This window comes from Lissotriton vulgaris, chromosome 1_2, assembly GCF_964263255.1.
Source record: "Lissotriton vulgaris chromosome 1_2, aLisVul1.2, whole genome shotgun sequence".
NCBI lineage: Eukaryota > Metazoa > Chordata > Amphibia > Caudata > Salamandridae > Lissotriton > Lissotriton vulgaris.
Window position 1 is genome coordinate 260,812,078 of NC_141686.1, and position 27,588 is coordinate 260,839,665.

Sequence of the window (27,588 nt, forward strand, 5' to 3'; positions counted from 1 at the left end):
GTTGGGTGTAACGAATCTCACTAATCCGATAATTGGATGTGAATTCATTTTTATAGCAATGGCTGTACTAAGAATTTGCATAGCCTCTGCCTGGCTTGACCCCATTGCCCCATCATTCAAACAATGGTTTTCAAGGCTGCTGGCTATATTTAACTTAGAGATGGCAATATACAAGACGAAAGGCAGGAAACGCCGGATAAAGGGACTAAAAATCTGGCTCCCTTTAAGAGAATGGTCTCAAGGTCAAGACGGCAGTTAGTAACATCGCAGCTTATATATGAGAAAATATTGCTGTATATTTGGAACTGAATTATATGTTTAAGTAATTATGTATACCTTATTCGAAGTGTATAATCTCTTAATGTCTTTTTCATTTCCCTGTCTCTGTCTTTTACTCTAGTATCTTTTCCTGTTCTTTTTACCTTTCAATTTTTTTTTATATTTGTCTTGCCTGTCCTGCAGGAGGGAGGGGGGATGTAAATTGTATGTTTGCTGTAAAATCAAATAAGGATATTTAAAAAAAAAAAAGGAAGCTCATCCTCCGGGAACCGGGGATCTCGCTGGATGAGATCCTGATCCTAGCTCGGTCCCACAAGCTATCGGACGCTAGAGCGGAGGAGATGGAGGCGGCCCTGCACACCCCAGTTGCCGCATCGCCGTCGCTAAAGCTCCCGCCGGTCAAGGAAGAAAAGGTGGAAGCTATCCAGAGAAGACCTCCGATGGCTCGCCAACCACCCAAGTCGATGCCAGGGAGCCTGTGTGGGTATTCCGGAGAGTACCATCCCGCCACGGCCACGTGCGGGGCGAAAGGGAAGGCGTCTCCCGCTGCGGAAGGCTAAACCACTATGCCAAGGTGTGCCGCGGGGGAAGATTACGATCTGCAATTTCCAGACCCAGGAGTGTGTCACAGCTCATTCGACAGATCTCCCTGGATAATCTGTCACCACCGCCTGACGATCAGCCCAAGGAGAGGCGCCCCATGTACGAAGACGAAGACAATGAGGTGTTCGTTGTGTCATATGTCAGTCGGTCGGGGACCAAGCGAAGACCACCTCCTATGTGCTCCATCTCCATTGAAGGCACTGACGTACAAGCCCTCATCGACACTGGGGCGTCGGTCAATGTAATGGATTCTGATCAATATGAGAGACTGTCACCGAAGCCTCCCCTCACACCGTCCAGTGCAAGAATCTACACATATGGAGGGACAGACCCACTACCGCTCCGGGGAGTCATTCAGACCACCATCGTGAGTGGGACCTACTCCACGGAGGCGAAATTCCATGTGACCGAGGGGAAGAAGGTGACGCTGCTCAGCTGTCATACCGCGGAGGACCGCGGACTCGTCTTCTTAGCAAGCCAGGTGCACGAGTCCCATGCGGAGGCCCTGTTGAAGGAATTCCCAGCGCTCTTCCAAGGCCTAGGAATGCTGAAAGGCAAAAAGTTCTGACTCCATATCGACACCTCCGTGTGGCCACTGGCCCTACGGCACCGGCGTTTGCCCTTTAACTTACACCCACAAGTGGAAGAGGAGCTCTGGAAGCTAGAAGAACTGGGAGTAATTGAGAAAGTGTCTGGGTCCACGCCATGGGTGTCCCCCTGGTCGTGGCGCCCAAGCCCAAGCAACCAGGAGGGATTCGACTCTATGTCGACATGAGGCTGCCACACACGGCGGTGAAACAAGAGCGGCACATCACCCCCACGATGGACGACATCATAGCCGACCTGAATGGTGCAAAATGGTTCTCCAAGCTAGATCTCAATGCGGGGTATCATCAGTTTGACAGGAGCCGGAAAGCCGGTACATTACCACCTTCTCAACATACATGGGTCTGCGCAGGTACCGGAGGCTCAGCTTTGGCGTATCCTCAGCGGCCGAAGTATTTCAAAACGTCATCCTGCAAGTGCTGTCAGGGCTGCGAGGATTGATTAATCTTAGCGACGACATCCTGGTGTACTCGGACATGCTTGAGGAGCACCACTCGCACCTGAGGGCCACGCTGCAATGGCTGGTAGACTGCGGACTGACCCTGCACAAGTCAAAATGCTCCTTCTACCAGGAATGCATTGATTTCTTCAGTTACACCTTCACTCACGAGGGACTCCGGGTGGATCCAAAAAAAGCTGAGGCCATCTGTGAAGCTAGCATTCCACGAAACCCCACGAAACCCCACAGAGGTGAGAAGTTTTGTGGACGCTTTATCCCCAACGTAGCAGCCATGTCAGAGCCTCTGCGGGCGCTCACACGCCAGGACCACAAGTGGGAATGGTCACTCGCTGCCAACAAGGCCTTCCAGGACATCAAGGCAAGCCTGCTTAAAAAGACCGTGATGGCCTACTTCCATCCACAGAGCAAGACAGAACTTGTTGTTGACGCTAGCCCGGTGGGTCTAGGAGCGGTGTTCCTGCAAGAACATGGCCATGAAGTGTGGAGGCCTGTTGCATATTCCAGCAAAGCCCTGACTGACACCGAGAAACAGTACGCCCAGATTGAGCGTGAGGCGCTGTCCATTAAGTGGGCCTGCCAGCATTTTCACTTGTACCTGTGTGGCCAAGAGTTCAGCGTCAAGACCGACCACAAGCCATTGCTTCCGCTATTTGCGGGTTCGTCCCGTCTAGCGCCCCCAAGAATTGAGCGGTGGGCGGTGCAGCTGCAAGGATATAGCTTTAAACTCATCTTCCGCCCCGAGGCGCACAACCTGGCGGACTACTTGTCCCGACATCGAGAATCGTCCGTGCCGGCCAGCCCCCCCGCTGACGATTGCAACGCGGAAGCGTTCGTCCACATGGTGTCGCAAGTAGCCTGCCCCAAGCCTCTGACTCTGGAGGAGATTGGCCGAGCCACCCAGGAAGACGCAACTCTGTCTTTGGTCCGGGAAGCCCTGGAGAATGGCAGCTGGGCTCATTTCATGGATGGAGCTCGAACCCTCCGGCTGGAGGTCAGCCATGCTCGCCAGCAATTGTGGCTGGTTTGGAATGAACTAAGCATGGGAGAAGAGGAAGTCATCCTGAGGGAACATCTCATCGTGGTCCCTGAGACCTTACAGAAGAGGATCCTCGCACTGGCCCACGTTGGGCATCAGGGGATCGCCAAGACTAAGGCAAGATTGAGAAACAAGGTCTGGTTCCTGGCAATGTACTCCATGGTGCAGGAGATGGCGCATTTGTGCTACGCTTGCACAATCACTGGTGTAGACCCAGCACCAGCGCCGGTGATCACGGAAGTGCCGTGCAGTGCCCCTTGGACACATCTGAACGTGGACTTCGGAAGCTTCCCTGATGGTCGTCACAGTGGAGAAGTGTGGCTCAATGCTTAGAGCGGCAGACCTTGATGCAGAGCGCTGGCCAGGGACCAGGGTTCAATTCCCGCCTCGGCGGGTTTCGGGCTTAAATTCCTCTGACCGGATATTCTCGCCTCAGTGCCGATTCTAAGCATGGGTCCCACGCTGCAACTCTGGGCAATAGCTTGCTTAGTCTCCACAAAGGCCCCCGATGCACAAGGGATGCCTGGTTTCACCATGGGATGCCCAGGAGTGGACACCCCACAAGGAAAAGCCAGGAGGGGTTCCCTTGTGGTAGGAGTACAAGCGCCGGGATGCCTGCGGGTCACTGTTCGCGCTATACAAATACAACACATTTACATTTACATGGTGATCATTGTCGACTCATTCTCGAAGTTTCCCGTCGTGGAAGTCATCTCGTGGACAGCCTTCCCACAAGTGAAGAAGGTCCTGGACCGCGTTTTCGCCATGATGGGGTTGTCAGAAGAAATCAAGTCCGGCAACTGACCCCCCTTCCAGGGGAGAGAGTTCTAGGACTATCTTGCAAAGTGGAAAGTGGAGGTGGAAAGATTGATAAAGACAATAAAACGTGCACTACGCATAGCAGTGGACAACAGGGAAGGTCCTGAAGCAGTCCTGGATCAGTTCCTTGGCGCATACCATCATACTCCTCACAGCACCACTAAGTGTGCTCCAGCTCATCTCCTGTTCAAGCGAGCCCCCCGGGATAGTATCCTGTCGGATCTGACGTGGGTGCCCGTGGCACGGGATGATGAGGAGAGAGGCCATGAACAGGAAGGTAAGCGTGGTCCGTTGAGCACAGGAACCGAAGCTCAAGGTGGGAGACCAGGTGGTAATCAAAAACCGACACCCTGAGTGGAAGTTTCGGACACCTTATGAGCCGGAGGTGTGGTTTGTCGTGCAGGTTCAAGGAACGATGGTGACTACCAGGAAGGGACAACAATCGGTCACCCGCAACGTGTCCAGCTTCAAGAAAACAACGGAGGCGGAAGAGGACCCCGATGTCTCTGCGGATCAGGACGCAGCACCGAACACTCCCCTCTCGGGGTTACCCACTGGGAGGAGACAGTCACTGGAATCATCCTGCCCGTCGTGCCAAAGGGCTGGGGCAGTCCCCGATTGACCCGACAGAACGAGGACCGTGAGTTGACTGAGGAAACCCCGGCTGGAGTTGCAACATCTCCCTGTGGTCGAAGCCAGCAATATGGCCTCTGGCCAAACCCCAGCTCGAGTCAACGGCTCCGAGACTTTGCATGTGCCTCCCCCTGAGCTGGGCGAAATTGGTGACACAGGACTAAAAGAAAGGAGGGATGTAGAGAGCCACTCGGGCTCACCCCAACAATGTTGCGAACTGTATACGCACGCATGCACCCCTCGGGGCGGGCTCGCTCCGAGGGTATAAATAAACAGGCGGAAGACCGCTCGTGGTTTTCCGGCCAACAGAGTATACTGGCGTAAGTGTGTCTTCATTTCATAGTGCTGTGGCCTGTATGACCCTAGGCCCCGCCGCACTACACAAAGGAGTGCTCCATTTCTTAAGATGAATATGACTTTTTTGTGCTGCAGAGTTGACCCATGTTTGGGTGGAAAGCTTTCGAACTTAATCCTAATGTGAAAAATAGTGGTATGTGTTTTGATTGAAAAACAACATTTTCATGGTATGGTGTTGTAAAGTTCGATAAAATAAGAATGAGCTGAATTATTTAATGTAGTATGTCATATAAAATGATCCAAAAAATAAAATGATGGCCGTATACGATTTACCTTCAACATTATGATGCGACCGCATCTATTTTGTGGGGCAGACTTACAATAACTGGCGCATCCCCAGGGATGCGCCAGTTATTGGTAGCCGCAGCTCCGCCACCTATGGTGCGTCACATTTACAATGCGGTGCACCATGGGGCAAAAACAGCACAGATGCGTGACGCATCTGTGCCGTAAAGGTGGCGCATTGCTGGAGTTGCATCGCAAGCGCGACGCAGCTCCAGCAAGGCTCGGGGTGCCCTATCTGTCAAATGCTGCGTCAAGCCTTACGCCTGCTTCAAGCAGGCGCAGGGTTTTGACGCAGCATTGGCCTAAAATTTACTGAGTGAAATCTTGTAGATTTCACTCAGCCACTTTTGCGAGGCGCACTTGACCCGGAACGCCCACCCTACGCCGAGACGCCCACATGTGGCGCAGGGCTTTACAACGTGACGCATCTGCCTAGATGCGTCTCGTTGTAAATGGGTCGCAAGGATGCGCCATGTTTACGCCGCCGTTGAGAGCCGCAAACGTGTCGCAAGTCCAACATAAATCTGCCCCACTGTTTTTTTTTCCTTAAGCGACGCTGTAAGGAAAGCACTTCCTGTGCAATGTGAGAGCCTCTGCATCAACATCCGGCTGCCCATAATGCATTGCAAACATGGCGAACCCTGCGCCCCTAGCAAAGCATAATACGCTTCTCATTAATTATTCTTTAATAGGCTAATTGGTTTGTATTACAAGTTTGAAACGGGTTTCAACATTTTTAGACATGAACTCCGTAGATTTATTCGTACTATTAGTCATAGGGAGTTGAATCAATAGAGGAAGGGTGTAACTACAGACTATCCATTTGTAAGTTGTAAAGGATACACCTCCCTTCTTAGGATCAGTTGCACTTCGTGTGGTAGCTGATGTTAAGAATGTGACATTTTTGAACGACTCTCGTCAATACTGGAGTCGACTAATGTGTGAAAGAAAGATTTATTCGTATTTCAAAGTTGAAAGTAGTCATTGTAGAACAAACATAAGCTGTTTGTAGATTGTGTGGATGAAAGAACAGTGTTCAAAATTTAAACGGAAATAATAATGGAGAAAAATAACCTCGCGTCTCATGATAATTCATAGAGCAGCTTTTTTTACTTACAAAACTGCTAATAAATTAAAAGAATAATCAAATGTCAGAATGTGAATAGAAACACTTTTCTGTTTTGTTTAATTTTCACAGGTGTCAACAAGTTGCTTCTCTGCAGATTTTTTGCTCTCCAAGGGACGTGCCATGCAAAGTACACCTTTTATGTCAGAAACCAGCAGTGAGTGCAGCAGATGGCTAGATGGCGCTTCCCCACGCATCGAAACCCTTTGGGTCATGTTTACAAAGAAATGGCACAGCACAGCACTGCAAGCAATTTAGCTGCGCCACGCGGCGTCATTTACAACAATCACTGGCATAGCCAATAGGTCTTGCCTTTGGGACCTTATAAGTATTTAGTTATGCAGCAGGTCCCAAAGGCTAGACCTATTGGCTATGCCAATGCTTGTTTTTAATGGGGCCACGCCACTCAAGGCATTTACAATCCAGTCATTGTAGCTATACACCATTTGCTCTACACTATTGCTGGCCTTGGGCGTGTGTCCATGAGTGCTAAGGTGCATTTTGATCTCTGTATAATGAGTTATGATCCACTAATGCACTCAATTGTTTTCCCTGGGTTTCTATCTGCCAGTTAACTGCAAAATGATCCATCCAGGTTAATGGCATAGTGTTGGAAACGAGGCCGCATCTGTAAGGCCTGCACAAATAACATGGCTACATTGGTCTTTCACTGGGAACCAAACAACCAATTGTAGCGCCTGACTCTCAGAGGGTAGCGTTGCAGGGCAGTCTGAGGCTTACTCAAGGGAGGTGGTGTGGGCTAGTAATCGCCATTTGCAAGTGCGCAGAAATAACACTCAATAATTGATTGTCCAGTCTGTACTTTGCCTTATAAAAGTAAGAGTACATTTATTAACACCTTGCGTGCTGATGACGGCCCCCGTTCGTCATGCATCACAGTGCTCGTGTGCTGATGACCGCTGCGGGCCGTCATGAACCCGCTCACTCTTTGAAACGGCTGCACAGGCGCAGAATCGCGGCCGCGCCCAAGGGGTTAAACACACACACTACTCAATACTATGCACCAATTTACAAATATACATAAGCTGTTGGAATTACTTTGCGACATTGCATAACATCTCCATCTCTCCCGCAGGGGGTGGGGACTAGTCAAGATGATGTGCACTCCCATGTATGCACATCATTTTGCCCCCAACGCAATTAGTTGAACATAACCTGGAGCGAGGGCCCTGTGCACTGGCACCATCCCAGTGGGCCCCCCATTACCTCAACAAGCATTAAACAGGGGTACACCTGCCTTGTTGACATATGACCCTGACTGGGCATCTCCTACTGACCATAAAGTATGCACCTCTAAATCTTAAGGGCTAACAGTCCGGGTTCTTCACCTAAGCGCAGCAGCAAGAATACACGTTTACGCACACTTGAGAATGACAGTATTCAGCACATTTGTGAATCATTAGAATGCTTTGCAAATACAACCCCTAAAGACATCACAGATGAAATCACCAGATTAAGATTATGCATAGACAGCAAGACACCATAGCTGGAGTGTCTGACAACATAACCACTCTTTGCTTATGACATCACCAACATGAACTTTAGTCCCCATAAAAAAACAACCATTAGTAAATGCAGTCCTGGTGCAATTACACCTCTTCATCTCCAGAGTATACCCTTCTCCAAACATCTTCTAGTCAGCCTTTTATCCATGAATCACTTTTCAATCCACCCTCAGCGGAAGAAGAAGAGTTCCAGTTCCAAAAATGGTAAATGCAGGCTGAGCCCTTGAGGGGTTATTCTTTCCAATTCCTAAGACCCTAAGGGTGGGGCTTTTCTCTTCATGCAGGGGGGAGACTGCACTTCTCCAGCAGCTCCCCCAGCACCTGCACATTCATGTGGTGGTGACCCCGTCCTCCTGGGGCCACCATAAGCAAAGAACACACTGTTTAGACCCCGCAGGCCGGTCCTGGCCTGCAAGGCATTATGGGTAGACCCACGTATGGAAGCAGCGGCTCTCCCGCTGTGCTGGGGAGAGACGCGATCATCTTTCTGGCGCTCCGCACCACCTCCTGGGCCTCTGTGGGGGACCCAGTCCCACCCGGACCCCCAGGTCAGACGATGCGGCACGGGGAGCCTACCCCCGGCCGCTCTGCCATTTGTTGGGGGGCCGGTCCCACCCAGGACCCTGATGCCAACTTTGTTGTTCCGGGGGTCTCGGTCCCATCCGGGACCCCCACTTGCCTCTATGTTGGAGGGAAGCCCGAGAAGCCCACCCCCGGCTACCCCGCCAGCTCCCCGCATAATCAGCACCCTCGTGTGCTGCCGCGGGAGCTGGCTGTGGACTTCTGGTCTGCCCACAGACTCCAGCAGTCCCGTTGGGACCTCGGGGGAGTGCGGCAGCCTTCTCCTCGTCGTCGGGGCCCGGGGATCAGGTCCCGGGCCCTTGGATATCTTTGGGGGTGCGGCGACGCTCCCCCCCTCCTCCACCTTCATAGGGGCCAGGGTGGGCTCCTGGCCCCCGGTTGGGCCCCCGGTAAGACAAACTTGAGACAAAATCCTAACTTCTGTAGTAGTAAGTTTAGGATTTTGTCTTGAGTTAGTTCTGTGAATCGGGCCCATACTGTTGAACTGAGAGGAGTTCTTGTGACCCTTTCCATTAATGGTAGAAAGTACTGGTTTAATGGCCAATGACTGCTTCAAGTGAGGTTGTGAGCACCCACTTCTATTACATGATTTGCACAGTGGAGTAACGGGTTCCAGTAAGGTATTAGGACACAAGGTGGTGCATTGCATGGTGTTACCAGGGAAATTTAAGGCCAGTAATGCTTCACGGAAATAGGTGAGTCTTTGGCCTAGGTCAACGGGCATGGGAATGGGTGCTGGGCAGCTGCTTTTTCAAGCCCGTCATGAAAGTGGCGTGGTCAGGGGAGTGGCGAGTGAAGTTGAAGAAAACAGGTGGGGAAAAGTAAAATGCAAACTGAGCTCCAGACACCTCTGACCTCAAGCACAGGCTCCCCTGTTCAGAATGACTACTGTCAAAAATAATGTTTAGGCAAATTAAGAGGGAGTAAAAACACATAAACTTACTAAAAGCAAGCTAAAAAAGGGACGAGCCCTTCACCAAAGGTGAGGTTATTGACGGAGTCAGGGCACTCCAATAATCGGCACCTCCGTGTTGTACAAGGAAATTAACTTCTTGCACCAACCTTGTTGCAGCTGCGCAGAAGCTCTCCCAGCTGCTTATTCAAGCCCGTCATGAAAGAGGCGTGGTCAGGGGAGTGGCGAGTGCTGCAAGCGGTCCAGTGGAGTTGAAGAAAACAGGTAGGGAAAAGTAGAATGCAAACTGAGGCCCAGCGACTTCTGACCTCAAGCACAGGCTTTCCTGTGCAGGAAGACTACTGGCGGAAATAAGGTTTAAGGCAAATTAAAATGGAGTAAAAACACATAAACTTATTTAAAGCAAGCTAAACAAGTGATGGCATGGAAGACAAGCCCGAGAGTCATGTGAGAGAGTGCGCGTGACGCGGCCATCGAAGTAAAAGTGATCGCGATCACGGGCTGGAAGGGTGCCTGCGAGCGATGCACTTAATGAGCCATGACAGAAGCGCGCGTCCGCTCGCGTAACCGCAAGCTCTGGGCACACAGTGGCAGCATTTTCTGAAGCCCTTGCTAAAAGTCCCGCCAGTGTAGTGCTCACTCGTGGCCTAGAGCACCTATTGTGCCAGCCTCTACAGTCAAGGTCACAGGTATTATGCTGCAGTAGAGGGCCAAATTATGCAGCAGAGTAAAATATGCGGCAAGAAAAGGCAAATTATGCAGCGTAATGCGGACCATAATGGCAAAGTCATTTTTACACCTGCTAACACTGTCTGTGCATTGGTTGCACCTCATAAGTACCAGTTTACCACCCAAATGTAGCAAAATGATCAGTTCCTTGGCACATATCATCAGACTCCTTACAGCACCACTAAGTGTGCTCCAGCTCATCTCCTGTTCAAGCGAGCTCCCCGGGATAGTATCTCGTCGGATCCGACGTGGGTGCCCGTGGCACGGTATGATGAGGCCGTCCAGGCGAGGAAAGAGGCCACGAACCGGAAGGCAAGCATGGCCCGCCGAGCGCAGGAACCGAAGCTCAAGGTGGGAGACCTGGTGGTAATCAAAAACCGACACCCTGGGTGGAACTTTCGGACACCTTATGAGCCGGAGGTGTGGGTTGTCGTGCATGATCAAGGAAAGATGGTGACTGCCAGGAAGGGACAACAATCGGTCACCCGCAACGTGTCCAGCTTCAAGAAAACAACCGAGGCGGAAGAGGACCCCGAAGTCTCCGCGGATCAGGACGCAGAACCGAACACGCCCCTCTCAGGGTTACCCACTGGGAGGAGTCAGTCACTGGAATCATCCTGGCCGTCGGGCCAAAGGGCTGGGGCAGTCCCCGATTGACCAAACAGAACGAGGACCATGAGTTGACTGAGGAAAAACCGGCTGGGGTCGCAACATCTCCCTGTGGTCGAAGCCAGCGATACGGCCTCCGGCCAAACCCCGGCCTGAGTCAACGGCTCCGAGACTTTGCGTGTGCCTCCCCCTGAGCTGGGCGAAATTGGTGACACAGGACTAATAGAAAGGAGGGATGTAGAGAGCCACTCGGGCTCTCCCCAACAATGTTGCGAACTGTACACGCACGCATGCACCCCTTGGGGCGGGCTCGCTCGGAGGGTATAAATGAAGACCGCTCAGACCGCTCGTGGTTTTCCGGCCAACAGAGTATACTGGCGTAAGTGTGTCTTCATTTCATAGTGCTGTGGCCTGTATGACCCTAGGCCCCGCCGCACTACACAAAGGAGTGCTCCATTTCTTAAGATGAATGTGACTTTTTTGTACTGCAAAGTTGTACCATGTTTGGGTGGAAAGCTTTCGCACTTAATCCTAATGGGTAAAATAGTGGTATGTGTTTTGATTGAAAAACAACATTTTCATGGTATGGTGTTGCAAAGTTCGATAAAATAAGAATGAGCTGAATTACTTAATGTAGTATGTCATATAAAATGATCCAACAAATAAAATGATGGCCGAATAAGAATCTAACTTCAAACTTATGATGCAACCGCGTCTATTTTGTGTTTGTTTTCCCTGAGCAACGCCGTAAGGAAAGCACTTCCCGTGGACAGAAAAACTAAATGAACATCCGGCTGCCCATAATGCATTGCAAACATGACGAACCCTGCGCCCCTAGCAAAGCATAATACGCTTCTCATTAATTATTCTTTAATAGGCTAATTGTTTTGTATTACAAGTTTGAAACAGGTTTCAACATTTTTCGACATGAACTTCGTAGATTTAGTCGCTCTATTAGTCATAGGGAGTTGAATCAATAGAGGAAGGGTGTAAACTCTACTAATCGCAGATGTGACTAATTCCTCGCTTCTTGAAATCAGCTGCACGTCGTGTGGTGGCTGATTTAAAGAATGTGATATTATTGCTTGACTCTCGTAAATACGGGAGTCTTGTATTGTGTATAAGAAAGGTTTTAATCGCGTTTCAGGATTGATAGTGGTCGATGTAGTACGACCATTATTGTTTAATAGATTGTGTGGATGAAAGAACAGTGTCAAACTTGAAACGGAAATATTAATGGTAAAAAACAATCTCGCGTTTCATGATAATTCATAGAGCAGTTTTTTTACTTACAAAACTGCTAATATATTAAAAGAATAATCAAATGTCAGAATGTGGATAGAAACACTTTTCTGTTTTGTTTAATTTCCAAAGGCTTCAATAAGTTGCAGATTTTTCGACCTTCAAGGGACGTGTCATGCAAAGTACACCTTTTATGTCAGAAACCAGCAGTGAGTGCAGCAGATGGCTAGATGACGCTTCACAACGCATCGAAACCCGTTGAGTCATATTTACAAAGAAATGGCACAGCACAGCACTGCAAGCAATTTAGCTGCGCCACACGGCGTCATTTACAACAAGCACTGGCATAGCCAATATGTCTTGCCTTTGGGACCTTATAAGTATTTAGTTATGCAGCGTGTCCCAAAGGCTGGACCTATTGGCTATGCCAATGCTTGTTTTTAAGGGGGCCACGCCATCCAAGGCATTTACAATCCAGTCATTGTAGCTATACACCATTTGCTCTACACAATTGGTGGCCTTGGGCGTGTGTCCATGAGTGCTAAGGTGCATTTTGATCTCTGTAAAATGAGTTATGATCCACTAGTGCACTCAATTGTTTCCCCTGGGATTCTATCTGCCAGTTACCCGCAAAATGATCCATCCAGGTTAATGGATAGTGTTGGAAACGAGGCCGCATCTGTGAGGCCTGCACAAATAACATGGCTACATTTGTCTTTCACTGGGAACCAAACAACCAATTGTAGCGCCTGACTCTCAGAGGGTAGCATTGCAGAACAGTCTGAGGCTTACTCAAGGGAGGTGGGCTAGTAATCGCCATTTGCAAGTGCGTAGAAATAACACTCAATAATTGATTGCCCAGTCTGTACTTTGCTTTATAAAAGTAAGATTACATTTATTAATACCTTGCGTGCTGTTGATGGCCCCCGTCTGTCATATATCACAGTGCTCATGTGCTGATGACGGCTGGGGGCCGTCATTAACCCCCCCGCACCTCTTCGAAACAGCCGCACAGGTGCAGAATCGCGGCCGCGCCCAAGGGGTTAAACACACACACTACTCAATTCTATGCACCAATTTACAAATATACATAAGCTGTTGGAATTACTGTGCGACATTGCATAACATCTCCAGCCCTCCCGCAGGGGGGTGGGTCTAGTCAAGATGATGTGAACTCCCATGTATGCACATCATCTTGCCCCCAACGCAATTAGTTGAACATAACCTGGATCGAGGGCCCTGCGCACTGGCACCATACCAGTGGGCCCCCCCATTACCTCAACAAGCATTAAACATGGGTACACCTGCCTTGTTGACACATGACCCTGACTGGGCATCTCCTACTGACCATAAAGTATGCACCTCTACATCTTAAGGGCTAACAGTCCGGGTTCTTCACCTAAGCTCAACAGCAAGAACACACGTTTACGCACACTTGAGAATGACAGTATTCAGCACATTTGGGACTCATTAGAATGCTTTGCAAATACAACCCCTAAAGACATCACAGATGAAATCACCAGATTAGGATTATGCATAGACAGCAAGACACCATAGCTGGAGTGTCTGACAACATAACCACTCTTTGCTTATGACATCATCAACATGAACTTTAGGGGCATATTATCAAGGGGGTTTATCTCCGCTTTTTTGGCTTTAAAAGCCAAGAAAGTGGAGATAAAATTATCTCCCTTAGCGACAGCTAGTGGGAGATAGTGACCATCTTGGGCCCCGCTTTGCATGTCAGTGACATTTATCACTAATGACATGCAAAGTGGGCGTTCCAAGATGTTAGCGACTGGAAACAGTCGCTAACATCGCTATCTCCTATTACCAACTTAGCGCGAATATCTCCAAAAGCTAACACCTGCCCCTGAGCAGTTCTTAGCCATGTTATCCAATGGTAGGTGGATAACATGGCTAAGAGCATTAGCTCGGTAATGCATGAATATCGCTGACTTTTCAGCGATATTCATGCATTTCGGCCGATTTTTATTGCTTAGGCGATAAACCTTGATAATAGCAAGGTTCCTAAGTGATAAAAATCGACGCAGCTCAGCGTTAAAAATATTGCCGCTAAGCCAACATAGCGATAATTATCACTAGTTGTTAGTTTAGTCCCCATAAAAGAAACAACCATTAGCAAATGCAGTTCTGGTGCAATTACACCTCTTCATCTCCAGGGGATGCCCTTCTCCAGACAACTCCTAGTCAGCCTTTTATCCAAGAATCACTTTTCAATTCACCCTCAGCTGAAGAAGAAGAGCTCCAGTCCCGAAAGTGTTAAATGCAGGCTGAGCCCTTGTTGTTATTCTTTCCAATCCCCAAGACACTAAGGGGCATATTTACATGTTCTGGCGCATCTCTGCAAATCAGCAGCGATGCGCCAGAACAGTTGCGTGATGCAATCCCCTCCTTCCGCCACCGCAGATGCGCTCAATTTACAATGCGGCGCACTATGGTGCAAGGAAGGGAAGACGCGTGACGCTCTTGTGGCGTATGGGCGGCGCATTGCGGGAGTTGTGTCGCAAGCGCGACGCAACTTCTGCAATTCACAGTGGCCACCCATACTCAACGTGGTGCGTCACTCCTTACGTCTGCTTCAAGCAGGCGTAAGGATTTGACGCAGCAGCGTCGTAAAACTGACTCAGTGAAATCTTGTAGATTTCACTGTGTCAGTTTTACGGAGCTTTCCTGCGAGGGAACGCCCACGCTGCGACAGAACACCCACATGAAACCTGACGCAGGTTTCATGTGGCGCAGAGCTTTACAACGTGACGCATCTGTCTACATGCGTCACGTTGTAAATAAGTCGCAACGTGGCGCATTGTTTACGCAGCTGTGTCACAAAAGTGACGCAACGGCGGCGTAAAAGTTTCGCAAGGAGCTTGTAAATCTGCCCCTAAGGGTGGGACTTTTCTCTTCATGCAGGGGGGAGACAGCGCTTCTCCAGCAGCTCCCCCAGCACCTACACATTCATGTGGTGGTGGCCCCGTCCTCTTGGGGCCACCACAAGCAGAGAACACACTGTTTAGACCCTGCAGGCCGGCCCTGGCCTGCAAGGCATTATCGGTAGGCCCGCATATGGAAGCAGCAGCTGTCCCGCTGTGCCGGGGAGAGCAGCGATCATCTTTCTAGCGCTCGGCGCCGCCTCCTGGGCCTCGGTGGGGGCTCCGGTCCCACCCGGATCCCCGGATCAGAGGATGCGGCTCAGGGAGCCCACCCCTGGCCGCTCTGCCAGTTGTTGGGGGGCCCAGACCCACCCGGTCCCCCGCCGCCGACTCCATTGTTCTGGGGGTCCCGGACCCACCCGGGACACCCACTTGCCTCTGTGTTGGAGGGTAGCCTGGGGAGCCCACTCCCGGCTGCCCCCGCCGGCTCACCGGGCGGCCAGCACCTGCAGGACCGGGCTGTGCACTTCTGGTCTGCCCGCTCTGGCGGGCAGGCGCAGACTCCCGCAGTCCCGTCGGGGCCTCGGGGGAGTGCGGCGGCACTCCCCCAGCCTTCTCCTCATCGTCGGGCCTGGGGATAGGGTCCTGGGCCCCTGGATATCTTCGGGGGCACGACGGCACTCCCCCCTCCTCCACCTTCAGAGGGAGCCAGGGTGGGCTCCTGGCCCCCCGGTTGGGCATTTCCGCGGGTAGCACGATGGCGGCCCCTAGCACGACTTCGGGGCCTGGGGATGGGGTCCCGGCCCCTCCAGTCTTCTTCGCAGGGGTGCAACGGCACCTCTCTCCCCCACCTCCTCACACGGGGCCCGGAGTTGGGCTCCCGGGCCCCTCCTCTTCACACTCTTCAGAGGGAGCGCGACGGTGCTCCCCGTCTTAGTGTTCAGCGGGAGACAGGGTGGGCTCCTGGCACCCCGTGGGGGGAGCTTCATGGGGTGCACGACTGAGCACCCCAGCTTTACTTCTTTGGGGGGGCAGCCCCGGGGACCTGATTGACCCTGGGGGGCCAATTGCAGACCAGCGGCAGAGCCCCACACGCTTCGTTGCTGGTCTCATGTAAGGTCAAAGGTCGCCTACCTTCCAGGGGCCATATCTCAGCCCCTAGGGGTCCAATCTTCTCCATTTCAGGCTCTTCTTCCTCCTGGTGGCACCCCCCATCCACTGGGAGCTCTCCCCTTCGCCCTCGGGGTCTCCAAGAGGGCCCCATTCTGCAGGGAGCGATCTTCACTGGCTTCCTGCGCCTCTCTTCTCCCTGTGCAGAGACACCTGCTTCTCCGCACCAGTCCTGGGTTCTTCTTCTGGTGCTGTTAGGGGCCTGGGGAGCAGTCAGGGGGGGTCTTCCTTCCAACTGCCCATTGCCAGGCTCCTGCACCTTCCCCCTCAGCAGACCACACCCCAGAGAGAGCTTCTCTTCCTGTCCAAGTACTTTTTAAAAGTTGAGTAGGGGGCTGGCAGGAAGTCTCTGTGTGTCCTATCAAACAGCGACACATCACTTCCCTGCCCCTGCTCCCCCCTTGTCCATCCTCTGGTTTCTTCAAAATGGAGTTCTGCAGCACACATAGAAAGAGGAAAACACCACTTGTGATTGTTCCAAAGCAACACCCATTGATTTTGACGCTGCCCCCTATTTACAAGGGTGATGTAGATAGGAGGCAGTGCCGAAATTAAGATCAGGGAAAACCGGGACTTGGCATGGCGAAACGAGGAGAAATGCTTTTTATTCTCCTATTTTTTGCTGTTTTGCTGTTTTTATGTGTGCTGCACAATGCAGCACACATAGAAACAGCAAAACGCAATGAATGATTATTTATGTGCAGGAAGGTGTTCCTTCCTGCACATAAACAATCACTTAAAAAATGACGAAATTGCAACTTCTATGTGTGCTGCACAATGCAGCACACATGGATGTTTCAAATCACCATTCTGGATTGTTTATGTGCAGGAACGGACACTTCCTTCACATAAACAATCATTCCCTCAGCGCAGTCACTCTTCAACTATGGTGCAAGGTTGCCTGTGCAGGCACTAGGCAGCTGAGTTCAGTAAAACAGATTGTTGTAACTACGGTGCATCCCTGAGTTTTCACAATGACGCTGCAAGCATTAACTATTTTGGCTTATTGTCCCGCTCTGGTATTCTTTGGGAAATATGACCCTGAGCTTCTAGCATTCTTCCACCTCCTTGCACGGTAATCATTGGTTACTAATGTAGACCCCGCCTACTCACTTATTATCATAGAACACTGATGAGGGAACGAAGGGTTGGGGAGAAAAAGGTGAACACCCATTGACCAACTCACCCACGATCACCTCTGGGTTATTCGACCATGAATCTAACTGTCTGCAGAGTGAAACGGTACTAAATGATTTATCCATGCCTGCTTTGGGGAAGACAACTCCCGGCTGTACCCAAGAACCCCCTCACCTGTGTATTTGCCAAAGGTCACAATTACAGGGCGAGTAGAGGTGCTGTGCTGCCATGGAGGAATAGTACAGCACACTTGAATTAGCATTGCGAAGTATTTGGCAGTGACCAAAAGGCCCACCAAGAAACTGGGGAGCAAAGTTTGAGTCCTGGCATCTGCTCAATATTTGGGGCGTATTTACAATGCTCTGGCGGCCATTTTACGCTGTTGGAGCATCACTTTATGACGCTCCGGAGGCACAGTGTGCAGGTCCATATTTACAAGGCAACGTAAAGCCTCCCTGCTTGGCTTTTCATGGCATTGTAAATATGAAATAAGGCAATGCCTTACTCTGGAAGAGGTGTTCCATGGGTGTTGATTGGATGTTCCCAAGCACCAGGGCAGCACAACTAGAAGGCTTGCTGCACTGCCCTATGCCAAAATATGGCAAATATGCCCCCAAATGTCTGCTATCACTTATGGGGAAGTCCCTTGCCCCTTGCTGCCAAGAACTGTCTCAAATTTAAAGGTCACTGGTTAAATTTGTAGTAGGGCCACTTAACGCTGCCTTGTAAATAAGGCACCCTTTCATGCTGTATTTAGCGTAAAAGGGAAGGGCAATGGGTGTTGTGGTGGGTGTTCCACCACAACACCCATTGATTTTGACGCTGCCGCCTATTTACAAGGGCAGAGTAAAAGAAGGCAGCACCAAAATGAAGGCCAGGGAAAACCTGGCCTTAAACAGGCAAAACGAGGAGAAATGCTTTATTTCTCCTCGTTTTTGATGTTTCCATGTTTGCTGCCTTGTTCAGTATACATGGAAGAAGCAAATTGCCTATGATTGTTTATGTGCAGGAAGGTCCCCCTTCCTGCACATAAACAATCATTTTTTAAATGCCCTTTTGCAACTTTTGTGTGCAGCTTTAAGCATGAACAATCTTCCCCTCAACACAGGCACCCTTGCTCCCTTATATAGTGTTACATTGTTAATTTCAGTAGCTAGCAACAAGATCTATGGACTCTGAACAGACCCTCATCTGGGAGCACCGCGCTCAAATTCCAGCTTTAGTTGTGCTTAAGCAACATGATGAATAGCGCTCTTCCTTGACGGCACAGGTGCTATACATTATGCATGACAATGCATTTTAGTGCAGTGATGCGGACCACCACACTGAAATGCGTTAGACTAACACCTGATGCATGGTACTTGGCAGAGCTGGGGCACAAGTGGAACATTGCTTGGCTCAGTCTAAGGGGCATATTTACAAGCCCTATCCCCACAAAAACGTCACTTTCAGTGATGTTCCTGTGGCGATATGTACTTTGCCTTATTTACAAGGCGTTAAGTGGCCTAACGCCGTCTTGTAAATACGGCCCCCTTTCATGCTTAGCATGAAAGTGGTGGGCTATGGGTGTTACTTGGCCATTCCACCGCAACACACTGCCCCATATTTACAAGGGCAGCGTAAATATGGGGCAGCGCTAAAATGAAAACTAGGGAAAAACTGGTTTTAAGCAGGCGCAACGAGGACAAATGTTTAATTTCTCCTCGTTTTTGCTGTTTCCATGTGTACAGCTCTGTGTAGCACACATACGAACAGAAAAAAATCTGTGACTGTTTATGTGCAGGAAGGTGTCCCTTCCTGCACATAAAAAATCAATTAAAAAAATGACATTTTGCCACATCTATGAGTGCTGCATCAAGCAGCACACACAGGGCCTTATTTATGATGGCCTCTGTCACATTTACGCTGCATCACTTTTTGTGACGCTACGGCGCTGTTAATAATGCGCTATGTTGCGCCATATTTATGACAGATATAATGTATGCAGGGTGGGCGTTCCCCTGCAAGAAAGGGTCATGGGAGTGGTGCAGTGAAATCTATAAGATTTCCCTGCGCCACTTCTAGGACATCAATGCGCCAAAACCTTATGTCTGCCTCATGGAAGGCGTAAGGGTGACGCAGGCCCTTTCACATCGGGCTTGTCCCATGTGAAAGGAACATTGCTTGAGTTGCATCACGCTTCTGACACAACTCCAGCACTGCGCCACTTTTACGCTGACAGATACCTCAGTAATACTAACGTATCTGTCATTCCTTGCATCATGATGTGTCATTTTTAATGTATGATGCATCATGTTGCAAGGAATGAATGATACGTTGGTATTACTGATGTATCTGTCAGCTCAAAAGTCATATAGTAAATATGACGCATCCATCATGTTGCAAGGAAGGTACACTGAGAAGTGTTGCATCGCTGCTTTCACGCAGCGATGCAACACTTCTCATAAATGAGGTCTATAGAAGTTTCAAAACGCCATTTAAAGATTTTTATGTGCCGGAGGGTACACCTTCCTGCACATAAACAAGCTTCCCCTCAACGCAGGCACCCTTGCTCTAAGGGGCAAAGGTGCCTGCATTTGCGCTAGGCTGCTAAATTTAGCTCCAGAGCAGGGGAAACGCAAGGATGCACCATATTGTTGTAAATATGGTGCAGCCCTGCGTTTCAGAAGTGGCGGACCGTGGTGTTAAGGCAAGGAGACTAACACCGCGCTACACCACTTCTCTAGTACATATGCCCCTAAGTCCATGTGGAGCTTGTAGGGAGGCGCAGTATGCAGTTGTGGCCTGGGCAGAGAAGAGGAATGGACATGGGTGGGTGGGGGGATATCGACAGACGACGAGGGGAAATTAGATAATTAATTAATTTTCCTCCTCATATTCTGTTGAAATCAACCATATACCCCTCCCCCACCCCCAACTCGTCCCTACTGCTCTTACCTGCAGGCTCCGCGGCTGGCAGTATGTTTGAAATATTTGCGCGCCAATGTGAAATTGCTATAGGAAAAGTATGATTATGTACTCAGGAAGAGGTCCTTATAGGATGAGGTCCTTAGGGATGCCTTGAGGTCAGCGCGACCCATATGGTGCCACAAATTATGAGTGGCTCAGATAATTTACTTACAGGCCTTCCAAAGTGTAGAGAGCCACTCGGGCTCTCCCCAACAATGTTGCGAACTGTACACGCAAGCATGCACCCCTCTGGGCGGGTATAAATAAATGGGCGGAAGACCGCTCGTGGTCTTCCAGCCAACAGATAATACTGGCGTTAGTGTGTCTTCATTTCATAGTGCTGTGGCTTGTATCACCCTAGGCCCCGCCACACTAAATTGGCGACGAGGCCGGTCGCACCACGCGCGTGCATGCCTACCTGGCGTGCCCTGGTCGCGGAGCGCCCGGTGCCCACCCGCGCTGCCCTGCTCCAATAGCGTCTCCACATCGTGGGGAAAGAAGCTGTGGTGCTCACCCGCATCGGTCCTCGTCTGTAGATGACTGCTGCATGCCGCGGCTGCCCGGCGCGCCTGGCTCGAGCCTCCCTGCTCAACAGGAGAGCTTTCGGCTGGCGGGGCTCGCTGGCAGCGCGCTAATTGACGGGTGAGTGGCTTCCTTCCCCGCCCTCGAGCTGTCCTGCCCACGCGGTGTCGTTCGTGCCTGCCTCTCCTTCCAGCACTGGCCCGTATGAGGCCTGGCCCCAGGTGTGTGTTTCCTTGCTGGCAGTGAGGCGCCGGGGTCGGGCTGCCCCTTCCACTGCCTGCGCTCTGGGTCATCATCGGAGGAACGGCCCTGGGGGGGTCACAGGGTGCCTCGCTGGAGGAGTCTATAAAGCATTAGCAAATTCAAGCGCCCAGTGGTAAAGCATTGGCAAATTCAAGCAACCAGTGGGTGGAGAGGGTGCTGCTGGAGGTCCAAGAGCGGACACCTGGAATCAATAGGGGAGTGTGGCTGCTGCAGACAGAAGGAACACCATGTGGAAACCAGCGGTGGGTAGGCGCACACCCCCTATCCCCCCGCTGCATCGACCACTTGCGGAGAGGGCACAAGAGACACTGCCAAGCGGCACGCATACCAAGTCCACGCGCCAGAAACACACCCCTGCGCTTACCGCCAAGACGCAGGCCGCACCCGTGCATTCTCACACAATCACGCCCAGGCACCATGAACAATGCCGAGCCAGGGGTGGTGGCGGCCCCTCAGCAAGATGGAGGACGCAACCAAGCAGGCGCCGTGAACCCTCCGACACCGGTGCACACGCACACAGCGGTGGGACCGTTACCTCCGTTCAGCGAAGCCGTGGACCCTGCGACGGCCATGCTCAGGTGGAAGACCTGGCTAGGGCGGCTCAACCACTACCTTAAGGGGACAAGGGAGACCGACGGGACCGTCAAGAGGTCACTCCTCATCTACTATGGCGGAGCAGAGATCTATGACTTGTTCGAGACACTCCCAAACACTAGAACGGACGACAACTACGAGGCGGCGGTCGCCGAGCTCAACAAACTCTTTGATCCGCAACTCAATCACGACTTTGAGAAGTTCAAATTCAAGAGGGCCTGGCAAACCGAGTAGGAATCCGTCAACATGTTCTATGCGCGGCTTCCCCAGTGGCCAGCAAGTGCCCCTTCGCGGAGCCAAGGGATAAGATCAGAGACCAGATCATCCTGGGATGCCGCTCGAAACTCTTAAGGAAGCTCATCCTCTGGCAACCGGGGATCTCGCTGGACGAGATCCTGATCCTCGCTCGGTCCCATGAGCTATCGGACGCCAGAGCAGAGGAGATGGAGGCGGCCCTGCACACCTCAGTTGCCGCATCGCCGTCGCTAAAGCTCCCGCTGGTCAAGCAAGAAAAGGTGGACGCTATCCAGAGAAGACCTCCAAAGACTCGCCAACCACCCAAGTCGACGCCAGGGAGCCTGTGTGGGTATTGCGGAAAGGACCATCCCACCACGGCCACGTGCGGGGCAAAAGGGAAGACGTGCTTCCGCTGAGGAAGGCTAAACCACTATGCCAAGGTGTGCCACGGGAAAAGATTCCGATCTGCAATGTCCAGACCCAGGAGTGTGTCACAGGGCATTCGACAGATTAATTAATTGTGGGTTTCTAACGCGCTAGAATCGACTACCGAAGGAGTATCTCTGCGCAATAGACCGCTGGGGAACCCGTCCTGGCTTTCCCTGTGAGATAGTCTCTACTGGGTATCTCCAAGGTGAAACCAGGCATCCCCGGCGTATGTGGGGGGCCGTTGTGGAAATGAGGCAAGCTAATGTCCAGAGTTGCAGAGTGTGATCCCTGGCTAGAGTGGGCACCGAGGTGAGAATTATCGAGTCTGCTGACCCTGGTCCACGACCCTGCAGCATCGGGAATTGAACCCTGGTCCTGGGCCGTCCTCTGCTCCCGGGTCTTCCGCCTCTAACCAGTGAGCCACACCACTCCACATCTCCCTGGATAATCTGTCGCAACCGTCTGATGATCAGCCCAGAAGAGGCGCCCCATGTACGAAGACAATGAGGTGTTCGTCGTGTCATATGTCAGCCAGTCGGGGACCAAGCGAAGACGACCTCCTATGTGCTCCATCTCCAACGAAGGCACTGACGTACGAACCCTCATCGACACTGGGGCATCGGTCAATGTAATGGATTCTGATCAATATGAGAGACTGTCGCCGAAGCCTCCCCTCACACCGTCCAGTGCAAGAATCTACACATATGGAGGGACAGACCCACTACCGCTGTGGAGCGTCATTCAGACCACCATTGTGAGTGGGACCTACTCTACGGAGGCGAAATTCCATGTGACCGAGGGGAAGAAGGGGAATCTGCTCAGCTGTCATACCGCAGAGGACCCCGGACTCGTCTTCTTAGCAAATCAGGTGCACGAGTCCCATGCGGAGGCCCTGTTGAAGGAATTCCCAGCGCTCTTCCAAGGCCTAGGAATACTGAAAGGCAAAAAGTTCCGAATCCATATCGACACCTCCGTGCGGCCACTGGCCCTATGGCACTGGCGTGTGCCCTTTAACTTACGCCCACAAGTGGAAGACGAGCTCTGGAAGCTAGAAGAACTGGGAGTAATTCAGAAAGTGTCTGGGCCCACGCCATGGGTGTCCCCGCTGGTTGTGGTGCCCAAGCAACCAGGAGCGATTCGCCTCTGTGTCTACATGAGGCTCCCAAACACGGCGGTGAAATGAGAGCGGCACATCACCCCCACGATGGACGACATCAAAGCCGACCTGAATGGTGCAAAATGGTTCTCTAAGCTAGACCTCAATGCGGGGTATCATCAGTTGGAGCTAGAGCCGGAAAGCCATTACATTACCACCTTCTCAACATACGTGGGTCTGCGCAGGTACCAGAGGCTCAGCTTTGGCGTATCCTCAGCAGCCGAAGTATTCCAAAACGCCATCCAGGAAGTGCTGTCAGGGCTGCGGGGAGTGATTAACCTTAGCGACGACATCCTGCTGTACTCGGACACGCTTGAGGAGCACCACTCGCACCTGAGGGCCACTCTGCAAAGGCTGGTAAATTGCGGACTGACCCTGCACAAGTCAAAATGCTCCTTCTAGCAGGAAAGCATTGATTTCTTCGGTCACACCTTCACTTGCGAGGGACTCCGGGAGGATCCAAAAAAAGTTGAGGCCATCCGTGCAGCTAGCACTCCACAAAACCTGACAAAAGGTGAGAAGTTTCCTTGGCATGGCCACATATTGTGGATGCTTCATCCCCCCACCGTAGCAGCCATGTCAGAGCCTCTGTGGGCGCTCACACGCCAGGACCACAAGTGGGAATGGTCTCTCGCTTCCAACAAGGCCGTCCAGGACATCAAGGCAAGCCTGCTTGACAAGACCGTGATAGCCTACTTCCATCCACAGCGCAAGACATAACTGGTTGTTGACGCTAGCCCGGTGGGTCTAGGAGCGGTGTTCCTGCAAGAACATGGCCATGAAGTGTGGAGGCCTGTTGCATATGCCAGCAAAGCCCTGACTGACACCAAGAAACAGTACGCCCAGATTGAGCGTGAGGCGCTGTCCATTAAGTGGGCCTGCCAGCATTTTCACTTGTACCTGTGTGGCCAAGAGTTCAGCGTCATGACCGACCACAAGCCATTGCTTCCGCTATTTGTGGGTTTGTCCCGTCTGGCGCCCCCAAGAATTAAGCGGTGCAGCTGCAAGGATATAGCTTTAAACTCATCTTCCGCCCCGAGGCGCACAACCTGTCAGACTACTTGTCCCGACATCGAGAATCGTCCCTGCCGACGGCCCCCCTCTGACGACTGCAAAGCGGAAGCGTTCGTCCACATGGTGTCGCAAGTAGCCTGCCCCAAGCCTATGACTCTGGAGGAGAAGGGTCGAGCCACCCAGGAAGAGGCAACTCTGTCTCGGGTCCGGGAAGCCCTGGAGAATGGCAGCTGGGCTCATTTCAAGGATGGAGCTCGAACCACCCGGCTGGAGTTCAGCCATGCTCGCCAGCAATTGTGGCTGATTTGGAATGAACTATGTGTGGGAGAAGAGGGCGTCATCCTGAGGGGACATCTCATCGTGGTCCCTGAGATTTTACAGAAGAGGATCCTCACACTGGCCCACGTTGGCCATCAGGGGATCGGCAAGACTAAGGCAAGATTGAGAAACAAGGTCTGGTTCCCGGCAATGTACTCCATGGTGGAGGAGATTGTGCATTTGTGCCACGCCTGCACAATCACTGGTGTAGACCCAGCACCAGCACCGGTGATCACGAAAGTGCCGTGCAGTGCCCCTTGGACACATCTGAACGTGGACTTCGGAAGGTTCCCTGATGGTCGTCACATGGTGATCATTGTCGACTCATTCTCAAAGTTTCCCGTCGTGGAAGTCATCTCGTCGACAGCCTTCCCACAAGTGAAGAAGGTCCTGGACCGCGTTTTCGCCATGATTGGGTTGTCAGAAGAAATCAAGTCCGGCAACGGACCCCCCTTCCAGGGGCGAGAGTTCTAGGACAATCTTGCAAATCTAACGGTGTGCCACCGGAAGATCACCCCGTTGTGGCTCCAGGCTAACGGGGATGTGGAAAGATTGATGAAGACAATAAATCGTTCACTCCTCATAGCAGTGGACAACAGGGAAGGTCCTAAAGCAGTCCTTGATCAGTTCCTTGGCGCATACCATCAGACTCCTCACAGCACCACTAAGTGTGGATCTATGACAGAATTTCGACAGACAGAATTTCGACCTAAACAAATATCGGCGTAATTATATCAATTGCAAGAATATCGACGCCCTGTGTACAACATGGTAAGTACCAAAATATCGAAAAAATAATATCGATGTTAAAAATATCGTTGTCAAATATATCGTTTTTTTGGGTTTAAAATACCATGAAAAATACTGTAAATAATACTTATAAATTACTTAAACATATTTAAATATATTTAATAATGGTAAAAAAAATAATAAATATATTCAACAAGAGATAGAGAGCAAAGGGATTTTATCCACTCAAGTGGACGGAAGGGTACTCCCAGTCCCCTGGTTCAATAGTTATATAACAAAAAAGGAGGAGTACCACCAAAGATGAGGCTAAACAGCCAGTATCGGTGGAATGAGACCTTGATTTGTAAGAAGAAGTCCTTCTTTGTTTTTTAAGGAACCCCTCACTCACCGACCTAGTCGGTGACATGCTTCATCATCGGGGCCACCTTGACAGCCGAGTGCCGTCAAGGTGTGCTGCGACACCTGGAAATACAGTGGAGCGGGTATGTGAGTGAAGAATGTGAAAAAAAGGTCAGTGGGTTAAAAATTGTCCTGGTATGACTTAATATTATTTATTGTAAGGCTACTGGACAATGTTAAAATAGTGTGTGTAGATACAGTAAAGGCATTAATAGGACCTAATGTATCTGAATTATGTGGAAGGTCTACATGTTTCAAACCATAGGTGGGAGTTACCAGTTTTTCTTCAGGACCATGAAAAAGAAAGGAGTTGGGTGGTCAGGGTACACTAACGCCCTGCCATACCTGCAACCCTCTCAGGAACCTATTTAGCAGATTTGCTAAATGGGTAAAAAAACTTGCAACCAAGTATGGTTACTGAAAATGGCAAAAACTTCTCAGTGGAGAAATGCATGCTGCACGGGAATTGAGGGGAGGCAGCAGAGCTCAAAAAACGTATTAGTTTTCTGGCATAACGAGTGACTTCTCACCTAGTCCGTCCCTGCGTGTACCCGTTTTTGTTATATAAAAAAAATAATAATACATATTTATTAAAAAAAAATAATATTAACAAATCATATATAATATATACTTAACAATAATTACTATTCCCACTCCAGAGGGTGCAACAGTAGAGAAAGTGTTGGATAGCGTAGGGGTAAAAATTACTATTCCCACTCCAGAGGGTGCAACAGTAGGGAAAGTGTTGGATAGCGTAGGGGTAAAAATTACTATTCCCACTCCAGAGGGTGCAACAGTAGGGAAAGTGTTGTATAGCGTAGGGGTTAAAATTACTATTCCCACTCCAGTGGGTGCAACAGTAGGGAAAACTGACCCTGAACCCAAAAAATATCCCTTTACCCAAGAACTGAAAACTGACCCTGAACCCTAAAAATACCCCTTTACCCAAAAACCCCAAACTGACCCTGAACCCTAAAAATACCCCTTTACCCAAAAACTGAAAACTGACCCTGAACCCCAAAAATACCCCTTTACCCAAGAACTGAAAACTGACCCTGAACCCTAAAAATACCCCTTTCCCCAAAAACTGAAAACTGACCCTGAACCCTAAAAATACCCCTTTACCCAAAAACTGAAAACTGACCCTGAACACTAAAAATACCCCTTTACCCAAAAACTGAAAACTGACCCTGAACTCTAAAAATACCCCTTTACCCAAAAACTGAAAACTGACCCTGAACCCTAAAAATACCCCTTTACCCAAAAAACCAAAACTGACCCTGAACCCTAAAAATACCCCTTTACCCAAAAACTCAAAACTGACCCTGAACCCTAAAAATAATCCTTTACCCCAAATTAATTAAAAATACAATTAAATTACTTCCCACCCTATTCCCCTATAAACCCACAACCCACTCCAGTAGTAAAACATATAATTTAGTTAAAAATATACATAAATCACAATTAATTATTCAATTATTCAATTAAAATAAATCATTGCCAATTAATATTTAATTGCAAAATAAATTAATCATTAAAAAATAATTATTTAATTACAAATAAATTACTTCCCACCCTATTCCCCTATAAATCCACAACCCGCTCCAGTAGTAAAACATATAATTTACTTAAAAATATACATAATTATGAATTAATTAATCAATTAATCAATTGAAATAATTCATTGCCAATTAATATTTAATTGCAAAATAAATTAATCATTAAAATATAATTATTCAATTACAACTAAATTACTTCCCACCGTATTCCCCTAAAAACCCACAACCCGCTCTGGTAGTAAAACATATAATTTACTTTTATATATTTTTTATTTATAAAAACATATTAAACACATATTATAACAATTAATTTAAATACTTAACTAAAATTTCTAACACATATTAGTAAATCGAAATTACTTACATCGATATATATGCTATTGATATAAGTAAT